This window comes from Petaurus breviceps, unplaced genomic scaffold (assembly GCF_028583685.1).
Source record: "Petaurus breviceps papuanus isolate PSGF00001 unplaced genomic scaffold, PetGlider_PUasm1.0 90925, whole genome shotgun sequence".
NCBI classification, from domain to species: domain Eukaryota; kingdom Metazoa; phylum Chordata; class Mammalia; order Diprotodontia; family Petauridae; genus Petaurus; species Petaurus breviceps.
The window spans coordinates 13,245,005-13,257,183 of NW_027187380.1; the positions used below are offsets into that span (position 1 = coordinate 13,245,005).

General features: G+C 38.8%; 2 non-coding genes across 2 annotated transcripts; both read left to right on the forward strand.

Annotated features, from left to right (window-relative positions):
• The first annotated feature begins 2,931 nt into the window (after window positions 1-2,931).
• TRNAR-UCG (transfer RNA arginine (anticodon UCG)) lies at window positions 2,932-3,004 on the forward strand. The gene has a single exon. It is a non-coding gene; the product is annotated as a tRNA-Arg (tRNA).
• A 447-nt stretch (window positions 3,005-3,451) lies between these two features.
• On the forward strand, window positions 3,452-3,524 carry TRNAR-CCU (transfer RNA arginine (anticodon CCU)). Its single transcript has one exon. It is a non-coding gene; the product is annotated as a tRNA-Arg (tRNA).
• The last annotated feature ends 8,655 nt before the right edge of the window (window positions 3,525-12,179 follow it).

A 12,179-nucleotide genomic window follows, 5' to 3' on the forward strand; every position in this document is an offset into this window, starting at 1 on the left:
ATTTACAGATAAGGAAACTGAGGCTGAGAATATATAACTCGTTCAGCTGAAAGTCACATAGCTAAGTAAATTTCTGAGGTAGGATTTGAACTCAGGACTTCCTGACTCTTAAGTCCAACACACTTTCTACTATAGCAGTCCTACTTTGATACTGAAATGGAGGTTGTTCTCTCCAAATCTAGTATATATATAAATCAGGCTATCCCTGGCTCTTCTCTATTTGTCCATGATGAATTTTGTGATGAACTCCTACTTGCAGAGTCATAACTAGGGCAGGGCAATTTGAGCCTTGCCCAAAGATGCTGAAATTTACAGAATGCTGACCATAGGCGCATAGGGTGGATGTGTCAACAGGGTAGATAAACAAGGACTTAACTATGTAGCAAGAATAATTATTTAAAATAGTAAATTACCAAAAAGCCATATGGTAGGTGAACATTTTAGGCTGAATCAGGCCTGCTCCTACAGCAGCCTGAGATTGCCTCCCCATAAATGAGTAATGTCCTGAGGGCTCCTCCCTCCCAGGGTTTTGACTTCCAAGGTCTGAGGTTTCTTGAGAGCCTTCCCCTCCATAATCTGGGAGACATTTAGCTTAAACTGTCAATCAGGAAATGTGTAGTCTGTCTCCCCCAATTAGTATCATCAGCTTGGGAGTCTACAAAAACAGAGTATCGAGAGTTAAAATACTCTTTCAAGAAGAGGATAATAAGCTGTTTTTCCAATGAATTCAGTTCAGTAAACATTTATTAAGAGCCTACCATGTACAAAGCACTGTGTCAGACAATGGAGATAAAAAGATGGGGAAAACAATTCCAGGAGTCCATGTCTTCAAGGAATATGTAATTTTAAGAAGAAAATTTCTGAGTTTAACAAACACGAAATGAAAGGGGCATTTCCATATCCACAATAAAACAGAGAAAGAGGATTAATCAGTCCTCTATATATGAATCCTCTATATGAAACTATAGTGGTTGGAGCCATGGACATAGAGTCAGGAAGTCCAGAGTTAAAATCCTGACTCAGACACTTATTGTGCCAGGGCAAGTAATTTAACTCTGTTCCCCAATTTTCTCATTTGTAAAATGGGAATAACAATAGCACTCACTTTCCAGGGTTGTGTGAAAAAGCACTTTGCAAACCTTAAAGGAATAAATAAATGATAGCTATCATTTATTAATAAGCTGTCTTGCTTTGTCTATGATTCTTTCTGGTCTTCCTTCTCTTCCCTTCTCTGCATCAACTTTTTTCCCTCCCTCCCTTCCTTCTTTCCTTCCTTTCCTGTAACAAATATGCATACTCAACCAAAACATCCTGTGAGTTCATCACCTGTCTCTTTGCAAGTGGGAAGTCACCTCTTTTCTCTGGAATCACGGTTGGTCAGAGTTTTCCAGATTTTCAAAGTCAGGGGCAGAGATTCTAACAGAAGGGCCCAGACTGCCCTCCCCAAAGCTCTGGCAGTTGTTCGGGGAGGTGCTGAAGCAAGCCTGGGTACTAGGGACACTTAAGGAGAGGCTTCAGGGCACAGCCAGCAGGGCAGAACAGTCTCAAGAGCCCCTCCACATCCCATCTCATGGTTCCCTGGCAAGGGCACTATTATGCGGGTCTGAATGTGGGCGTAAGGCCTACCCCCAAACACGCACTGAACATTGGACTCATTAACCGAAAAAGCGTGCACAACAATCATGTGGACTCTCTCATCTGCACTGCAAGAGTAGATCAGTAAGAGGTGGTGCGTTCTTGGGTAAGACTCAGTGCTTGTCTCGGAAGAGGGAAATGCAAATCTGCTTTTGGACAGGAAACTAAACTCAACAAATTCAGGGACAGCCTGGAGGAATGGACAGGCTGGAAGAGAATTATTAAGGGAATTTGCTTTCGGTTGTAAAATGGGTGAAATATTTTACGCTACTGGGGCATCTCGAACCTGAGACGCTTTTGCTTAGGAGACTAACGCCTTAACCGTTAGGCCACTGGGGCAGAAGGGGAAGAAGATCACGTGGTCTTTGCTAGCCCAAGAGAGTGAGTTGTCATGGTTGGGTAAAGTTGGGATCAACCTCTCCCTGGACAAACCTTGCAGCCCTAGCGCACCATTCACTCTTCAGCTTCCCCTCTCGAAGTCTCCAAGTGCACCTTGTATCCATGGAAACGTTCCATTCGGGTTTTCGAATCCCAACCACACCCTTTCGAATGGTTGGAAGAAAGCTGAGATGCATCCTCGGATTTTGACCTTGGCCACCAAGCAGCAGGTACGGGCTCCCGAATTTTAGCCCAGAGGCTGGCACTGGAGAAGCTGTGTGGTTGCTACCCATTGCACCTTCCGGCAGAAGATATGTATGACTCAATATTTCATCATTTCGTGCACTTGGGCGCGGGTGAAATGAGAAGCATTGGTAGCTGCGTCGGAGGTGAGACCCAGATCAGAATGGGTTTCCAGGGGTAACAGAACACGTCTCGTTTCCAATCACTCAGGAGGGCACCCAGCAGAAACATTTGTTTTCTACAAAGAGATCAGTGTAGCTCCACAGAAAAAAAATACCCGAACATGAAGGGACTCGAACCCTCAATCTTCTAATGCGAAGTCTGATGCTTTACCCATTAGAACACGCGGTCTCTTTGAAGCCTCTCCTGCAGCAGCCTCACCCAGGTAGGATAGAAGGCTCTGGGCTTCTCCATCCTTTCTGCAGTCTTTGTAGGGGCTGGGGGTAGTGGTGGGGTGGCTTTCAGTTCTAACCTGGAAGGTAGACGAGAACCGGGGACGCTGGGGGTTAGGGAGATGTAGAGAAGAGGATCTGAAATGCAAAGCCACCTCATGTCCACTGTATGTGGCATGTAGTAGCCCCAGGGATACCGAAAGAACCCAGACTTTCCTGCAGTCACACCCTGCCCCCATCTAAAACCAAATAACTAATCTCTTTCAAGACACATTTCCATGGGGACCGCGTGGCCTAATGGATAAGGCGTCTGACTTCGGATCAGAAGATTGAGGGTTCGAGTCCCTTCGTGGTCGAATTGTTTTAATTCCGGAGGGGAGAGGAAAAGAAAGCCCTGTCCTTGAATTTAAAAGAGTGCAATGTTTTGAAATAAACAAGAAGAAGCCACCGGAGCGATCCGCGAAATGCAAGAGGCTGGAGTAAAGAGCTCGCGGGAGCCTAAGACACTGCCAAGCCTCCAAGCGGACCTCGTTGGGAACCTTCCGCGCCCACGCTTCTCTCGGTGGTTGTTAAGGCTTGAGTCCGAGAGAGGAGCCGCAATACCCACCCCGCTCCCGGTCAGGCCGCACGAGCGGAAGAATATTTAAATCTCCAGCTCTCTGGGTTGACCTCTCGGGTGCTTAGAGAGCTGCGCTCGGGCTTTGAGCTGTTGGGACCCGTTCCCTGGTCTCGGATGTAGGTGGAGAGAGCCGGCGCGCGGTGCGACGATGAAGATGCATGTGATCAGCAACTCGCTACAGGAAGCCCCAGTGGCCTAATGGATAAGGCACTGGCCTCCTAAGCCAGGGATTGTGGGTTCGAGTCCCATCTGGGGTGGAGCCGTCTGCTCATTTTCCGGCGTTCCCCTTTTTTTTTTTTTTTTTTTGGTTGACCCCGAACTCCGATTAAGCCCTTAAAAAAAAAAAAAGGAATTCTCCCATCCGGTCTATTTTTTAATGCTGAACATCTAAATGCTCCACCCCCCCCCCCAAAAAAAAACCTAGCCACTCAGAAGTCGTGTGCATATATTACAATTTTTTTTCTTCTGAATTTTTAAACACCCCACCCTAAAAAAGAAGGCTTCCCTATATTTTTCCATATTAAAAAAAATTTAATTTTAAAATTATGAACATTTTACACCCCTCCACTGCCCCCCCAACTGCTTAGCCATTAAGAAACGCACAATGGTGGTTATTTTTTAAATTTGTTTTTATTCTCAATTTTTAAGCATCCCCTCACCAAAGAACTTTGATTAGTTATAAAGAAGCCCTTCCTCATCTAGTCCACGTTTTATAATTAAATTTTTAAATTTTTAACTTTTCAACCACAATCCTCTCCCCCACTACTGATTAGCCATCAAGAAAGAATTCTGGGCGGCCAGGTGGCTCAGCGAGTAAGAGTACTGGCTCTAGTGTTGGGGCGACCTGGAGATCGAATCCTAGGCTCAGACACTCAGCACCACATCCGGAAATAACTGGCCGTGTAACCTTGAGCAAGTTACTTAACCCCAATTGCTTTAAAAAGAAAGAATTCCCTAAAGGGTAGAGATATGTGTGTGTACATATACATATTTGCATATTTTGCTTCATTGATTATGAACTTTTAAACAACCCCACACCTAAGATTATCCATAAAGAAAGAAGCCCCACGGAGTGTATACATTTATTTTTATTTTAAACATTTTACCTCCTCTCCAAAAAATTTTTTACTTTGTATACACAGTTGAATACAAAAAGAGGATTCTTTATCCAACAGGGAATCTTTATTTCATATGTAATAAGTTCTGTAGGTTACTTTCGAAATTGCCCAGTTATTAACCCCACTTCCTCCTCCACCCGAATGAGAAACCAAGAAAAATAAAGAACAACAAATAAGGACCATCAAGCACATTATCTACATTAGTAGTCTAGTGTCCATGTCCAGAAATGTGTCTTTGCATCAAAATGCCCATCACCTTTTTGGCAGGAGGTGGACCATATGCTTCATTCTTGGAACTCTGGTCATGGCGGGGAACAAAATTGTTTGTTTTTACAATGTTTTCCTTGTACAAGCCTTTTCCTTGGTTCTGCTGTCTTCTCTTTGCATCAGTTTAAACTTGTCACGATTCTCTGAAATCTTTTATTCTTACAGGGCCATAATATTCCATTTCATTCATTCATCCTACCACCATTTTTTCCTTCAGTAGTCACTCTAAGCTGATTCTTATTTCTCTGCCCATCCCCTCCCTCCCTTTTTTGGGGTTGGTTAGCCTAAATTTTATTGATAATTCATTCCTTATTTAAACCATTTCCCTCACTTTGCTAAACCTGGCTACAAGTTGGAGGAAGAATTTCTTTGCAAAGGTAGAGGGAGAAGCCCCAGTCACTTACTGACTGGGGGCATAGAGAGCCTTTAACCTTTCTCAGCCTCTCTTTCTTGATCTGTAAGTTAGGGGATACTTCATAGTACTTACTTTTCAGGGTTGTAGTGAAGTTAAAATGGGCTAATACATCCAAATGGCTTTGTAAACCTTAAATTATATACATGTGAACAAACATCAATGTACAAATGCCCTTTTGGGAATTTTAAAATTTTTATTTTATTAAAGACCTATTTCATCCTGTGTCAGACTTTGGACAACAGTACCAGACAATTGGAGAAACTTCTCATGATTTATGCTAAATCTTACTGATGGCATGGTATAACTTTGAAACCCCCTATGGGAGCATCCCCTATTAGGAACACTTGCCTGAGAAACATGGTGCTCTCTTTCTCTGGCAAATGATTGTCTAAATATTATAACCCAGTTAATTAACAGTTAAAGTTTTGTAAATGGCTCTGGGAATATAATGAAGTCAAAATAGCATCCCCTACTGACTCAGATTACATATTCCTTAGCTGGAAAGTCCACTACACAGCTTATATGAGAGCAAAAAAGTCTTCATATATTTTTAAGCTTGAAAAAATATGAAATGAAAAAGATCTCTATGGAAATTCAATGATCCTCTGAACAGGGTAATTAGAATTTTGTTTTGTTTTAACATTTCAGTTAATTTATGATTAATAGTTAGCTGGATTTTATGCATACACATCTGAATATGAACTTATTTAAACAATTTCCCTCTATATAGAAGACCTAAAATATCTGAACCCCATTCCCTTCCCCTCCAGAGTGGGAGGATGGTCATAATATGCAGTTTATTGAGAGCTGATTAGATAATTAAATCCATTCAGCTCTTCTAACAATATTTTTTCCTTGTCAGTAATGAGTAGGCAGGACCTCCTATGAGAATTCAAAGGGCATAACTTGAATAGAGTGCATTCCATAAAATCTGGGAATTTTTGGAATGTAATCAAAATAGGAAATAGGATTAAATTGCCTGTGTGGTATTCAAACCATGAACTTTATGACACTCTCTTGATTGTAAGCCTTTTTCAAACAGTTTTCAATGTAAAATCCCACACTCTCATAATTTTTATGTTAATAGTTCTTAGTTTTCATTAGGGATGTTTGGTTTGGAAAATATAATGAAGGAGATAGGAACCTGTTTATTTGAAGGAGAGGTGGGACTAGGAGCTTAGAAATATAAGAAAAAGAGAAAGAAGCTCTTAGAAAGCCTTTGTATGAGTTTAATCAGTACTAAAAATGGCTATTTCAATAATTGTCATATGTATAATACTCTGTAAACCAATCCCAATACCTGCTAGTGTCAAGGTTATTTTAAAGAAAATTTATCAGGTTGGATGCTCTCAGACAATCTTGGGAAGACTTATATGAACTGATACAAAGTGAAGTGAGTAGAACCAGGAGAACATTGTTCACAGAAACAAATAGCAATATTGTAATGATAATCAACTGTGAAATACTTTGATACTCTTTTCAAGAAAATGATGATCAAAGACAATTCCAAGGACACATGATGAAAAATGCTATCCACCTCCAGAGAGAGAATTGATGAACTCAGTTTAGATTGAAGAATATTTTTTTTATTTTATTTTCTTGGAGTTTATTTTTTGGCAGCCTGGCTAATACAAAAATGTGTTTTGCATGACTTTACACGTAACTGATGTCATATTGCTTGCCTTCTCAGTGGGTGGAGGAGGGATGTGAGGGAGAAAATTTAAAACTCAAAACTTAAAAATGAATGGTAAAAAAGTGAGCTACTTCCCAATATAATTTATTGCCCAGTTATATAAATTACAATATGATGTATTGCCCAATATAATTGGGCATTATAAATTATTATGTGAGGAAGAATCTTTTAGGATTGTAAAGGTGACTTGTTTATTGCCTAGTTAAAGTGTTTATGCTGACAGATCTGCAATATGCCTTATGAGGAGAAAAGGTCAACAGCTGCTAATGGGGAGTACAGGATTGCGTATTCAACTTAGATCAGTTCTAAGGAGATGTAAAGGAAGGTTGGGGAGACAGCCCTGTGAAGAGAGTGGTAGGATCCCTTTCCATACCCATCTTCCCTTATTCTACTATACCCTTTCTGAACTGGATGATTCCCCAACCTGTTAGATCAAAGGCTGACCCCTGAATACTCTATATGTTCCCTTTTCTCCACTCACACAGCCACCCTCATCCCCCACCCAGTTCAGGCCCTCCTTACTGAACTACTGAAATAACAACCTCCTAACTAGTCTTCTTACCTCAAGTCTCTCATCTATATAATCTATCCTTTGCACAGCTGCCAAAGTGATTTTCTTTTGTGGTTGCTTTTTATTTTCTCTTAAAAAATGTTTTATTGATATATTTTGTTTTTATACCATCTTCTCTCCCCCACCCCCAGTCATCCCTTGTAACAAAGAGAAAGAGGGGAAAAAAAGCAGTTTTAAGTTCAACAAAACTAACCACACAACTAATGAAGCAAGTCTAACAGTAAAATGCAGTGCTTCATATGCACAGTCTCTCACCTCTCCACTGAAAGGAAGGAGGGTCAGTCTCACCTTCAGGGCCAAACTTAGTCATTATAATGATTCAGGGCTCTGTTAGGGTATTTTTCTCCTTCTGTTTATATTGCTGTAGTCGTGGCATAGATTACTTTCCTAGTTCTGCTCATTTCACTCTACATCAGTTCATATAAGTCTTGTTATATTTCTCTGCATCCTTCCTATTTACTGTTTCTTACAGACCAATCATGTCCCATGGCATTCACATATCAGGCTTGTTTCAGTTTAGCTAATCCTTATTAAAGGCATTAAAACAGAGAGGAAAAAATGGTACTAATTCCAACTCACTGAAAAAAACATACCTGGATGACAACCATTTCCTGCTTTCATCCAACTGTTCTTCCAAGCTGTTTTTCTTTTCTTTTTTTAATTACATTTTTTTCAATTAACAAAAATCTATTTCTCTTTTCCTACCTCCACTTCCACTGAAGAAAGAAAAAAAACCTCTTGTACCAAATATGCATAGTTAAGCAAATTCCCATTGGCCGTATCTCTCTCTCTCTCTCTCTCACACACACACACCCACATTGGGAATCATTATATGCGTGTATTCGTATATACATATACATATAGCTCTCTTCTATATCTATTTCACAGTCCCACTCCATGACCCTTCTATCAGAAGGTGGGTAGCATGCTTCATCATTAGTCTTCTGTAGTCTTGGTTTATCATGTGTTGATCCTATTTCAAAGTAGTTTTTCTTTATAATATGGACTGCTAGGGGGTGCCATTGACAAGTTAACACATTGAACTTGGAGTTAGGAAGACCTGGGTTTGAATATTTCTTAGCTACTTATTAGCATTGTACCTTGAGCAACTCATTTAACCTCTCTCAGCCTCAGTTCCCTCATCTGTAAAATGGGGCTAACAACAGAGTAGCACCTACCTTTTAGGGTTGTTATGAAGATCAAATATGATAAAGCACTATATAAATGTTAGCTATTGTTATGTTTTGTATAAATTTTTCTTCTGAATGCTCACTTCATCCTGCATCAATTCATATAAGTGGGCTTCTCTGAAACTGTCCCCTTCATTCTTTGTTATAGTACAATAGTATTCCATTACATTCATATACCATAATTTGTTTAGCCATTTGCCAATTAATGGGTATCCACTTAGTTTACAGTTCTTTGCCAACACACACACACAAACACACCCTGCTATAAAGAATTTTGCACATGTAGGTGCTTTTTCTCTTTCAGCCCTTTGGGCCAAATTAATAGTAGTGATATTGCTGGGTCAGAGAGTATGTACAATTTAGTAATTTTGAGACCACTGTTCCAAATCACTTTCCAGAATGACTGGACCAATTCACAGCTCTACTAACAGTACCTGTTTTCCTGCAATCCCTCCAAAATTTGTCTTTTTCCATTTTTGTCAACTTTTGCCAATCTACTGGGTATGAGATAGAACTTTAGAGTTGTTTTAATTTGCATTTCTCTAATTATTAGTGATTTGGAATATTTTTCCTGTGTTTATTAATAGCTTGAATTTCTTCTGAAAATTGCTAGCATTATTTTTAAAATTTTTAAAAATTTTTCTTTTTTGCGATTATGTGTAAAATCAATTTTTAACATTAGTTTTTTAAAATTCTGAGTTCCAAATTCTCTCCCTCTCTCTTTCCTTTCCCCTCCTTGAAAAGGCAAGCAATCAAATATAGATTATACATGTGCAATCTTGCAAAACATTTCCATATTAGTTATGTGGCTGAAGAAAACACAGGCCAAAAAAAATCCCACCAACAACCAAAAAACTAACACTCCAAGAAAAATAAATAATGTAAAAAAGTATGCTTCAATCTACATTCAGATTCCATCAGTTCTTTCTCTGGAGATGGATAAGATTTTTTATCTTAAAGTCCTTCAGAATTGTCTTGCATCATTGTATTGCCGAGAATATGTAAGTCATTAACTGTTGATCATCACATAATATTGTTGTTACTGTGTACAATGTTCTCCTGGTTCTGCTTACTTCACATTGCATAAGTTCATATAAGTCTTCCCAGATTTTTCTGAAAGTATCCTGTTTGTCATTTCATATAACACAATAGTAAGGAAATGGCTAGTATTATTCTTATAAATTTGAATCAGTTCTTTGTATATCTTAGAAATGAAACCCTTTTCAGATGAACTTTCTGCAAAGATTTTTTTTTTGTTTTTTTTTTCTTCAAATTTTAGCTACATCGTTTTGGTTTCTGCAAAAAGGTTTTAAATTTTGTCAAATTTAATTAAAATTGTCCATTTTATTCTCTGTGATCTTTTCTATCTCTTGTTTGGTCATGAACTCTTCTCTTTTCTATAGATAGGAAAAGTAATTTCCTCTTTGCTTTTCTAATTTGTTACCTTTTATGTCTAGGTCATGTATCCATTTGGAGTTCATCGGTATATAATGTGAGATGTTCATCTATACCTGGTTTCTGCCAAGCTGCTTTCTAATTTTTCTAGTAGTTTTTGTTAAATAGTGAGTTCTTAACCCAATAACAGGGATTTTTGTGCTTATCAAGCACTTAGACAACTAGGTTCATTAGCTTCTAATTATTTTGTCTCTATCAGATTTTTGTATTTAATCTCTTCCACTGATCACCTATTTCTTAACCAGTTCTAAATCATTTTGGCGACTACTGCTTTGTCGTATATATTTTGATATCTGATACTGCTAGGCACCCTTCCTTCCCACTTTTTTTTCATTATTTCCTTTGAGATTCTTGACCTTTTGTTTCTCCAGAAAATTTTTTTTTCCTAGCTCTATAAAATGATCCTTTGTTAGTTTGATCGGAATGACATTAAATAAATATAATAATTTAGGTAGCATTATACTTTTTATTATATTGATTTGACCTGCTGACGAGCAATTATTTCTTTTTCCAGCTATTTGTCTATCTTTATTTTTATAGTCTTGTAGTTGTGTTTGGGTAGTTTCCCTGTATGCCTTGGCAAACTGCCAAGTCTACATTTTATACATTCTGTAGTTGTTTAAAATTAAATTTCTCTATCTCTTCCTGCTGGGTTTTGCTGATAATAATCAAATGTGCATGTGATTTATGTAAATTTATTTTATGTTGTAGAACTTTGTTGAAATTGTTTCATTTAACTTTTATTTGACACTAGGGTTTTCTAAGCAAAACACCATATCATCTCCCAAAAGTGATAATTTTATTTCCTCTTTGTTTATACTTACTCTCTCAATTTCTTTTTCTAGTACTGTAACAAATACTAGTGGTGATAATGGGCAGCCTTGCTTTACTCTTTTTTAAAAAATGTTTTAACTGATATTTTCTATTTCTCAAATCATCACAGTACCCTATGTATTCCTTTATCTCCCTCTGCCGGAGAACTATCTCATATGACAAATGGTAATTTTTACAAAGGGGGAAAAAAAATCAGCATAACTGATCAATACATTGAAAAAGCCAGGTGGAGGGTATCTTTGCTTGTCTCTATTCAAGCCTCTGGAAGCTTCCATTCCCATTCCTTATGCCATCTTTTGTGGGATGAAGTTGCTTGGTGTTTTGTTTGATTCTGTTGCTTTATGTTTTAATCAGAGCTGCTTACATTGCCATCTTAGTTGAAACTTCCCTTGTTTTTCTTGCCTCTTATAAGAGTTTCTGAGTGATAGACAGGTTAAAATATTTATAAAGTGGTTGCAATGTGCCAAGCACCAAGCTAAATTTGCATACTAAATGATGAAGAGGCAAATATAAGCAAATAAGACAGTCCCTGCTCTTTAGGAACTTATAGTCTAATAGGAGAAGATAATATATAAAGGGGTCTGATATGTGCATGGCAACATGGTGTGGAGATGACTGGGAAGTGCCATGGAAATCAGGGTCATGACAAGATAAGGCCAAAGCTGTAAATTCAGCCCAAGGTAGTTCAAGGAATGGAGTCTATTTTTTCCCTGGAGAAGCAATTAAAATGATGGAGCAGATAGAGACAGTGATGGGGTGCTTGGATGCCTGTGCTTGGACCCCATTTTGTAAAATCACATTTCTCCCTAGCCTCAAAACACTGTCTCAAGGCAGTTTTTTCCCTAGCTCAAGGGCAGCATGCTCTAACAAAACATTTATCTCTCTTCCTATTAGAGTGGTCAGCTGCACTTATAGAATTTAGTAGTTTGACTCAACTGTGTACTGGCTGAAGCAGCTGTGTACAGATATCTATCTATCATATATATCCTAGACTCAAGTCATATGTATACTCCCTAGCCCATTATACACATCCTGAATCCCTAGTTAGCTTGGGTTCCCACCATCCATCTTGTCAAACATGACATTGATGGGTAGCAGACTGGGCACTTCCCAGTCAGCCCTGACTGCTAGCTGACTTAGTGACATTTCAAGCCTAAAACCACACCTCCAGGCAGCCCCACCTTGGGCTATTTCCCAGTGAATTATGGGCAATATGCCTGCTCAGTAGATGTTAAAATTGCATGTTCTTTGAGCACTGACTACCCCTTAACTCCTCACTAACCCACCCTGACTCACCTAGTTTGCATAATTGACATCTGATTTACTATGGTTATCCTTTATAAACTTTAACTCTACCCCTTTAAGGTTG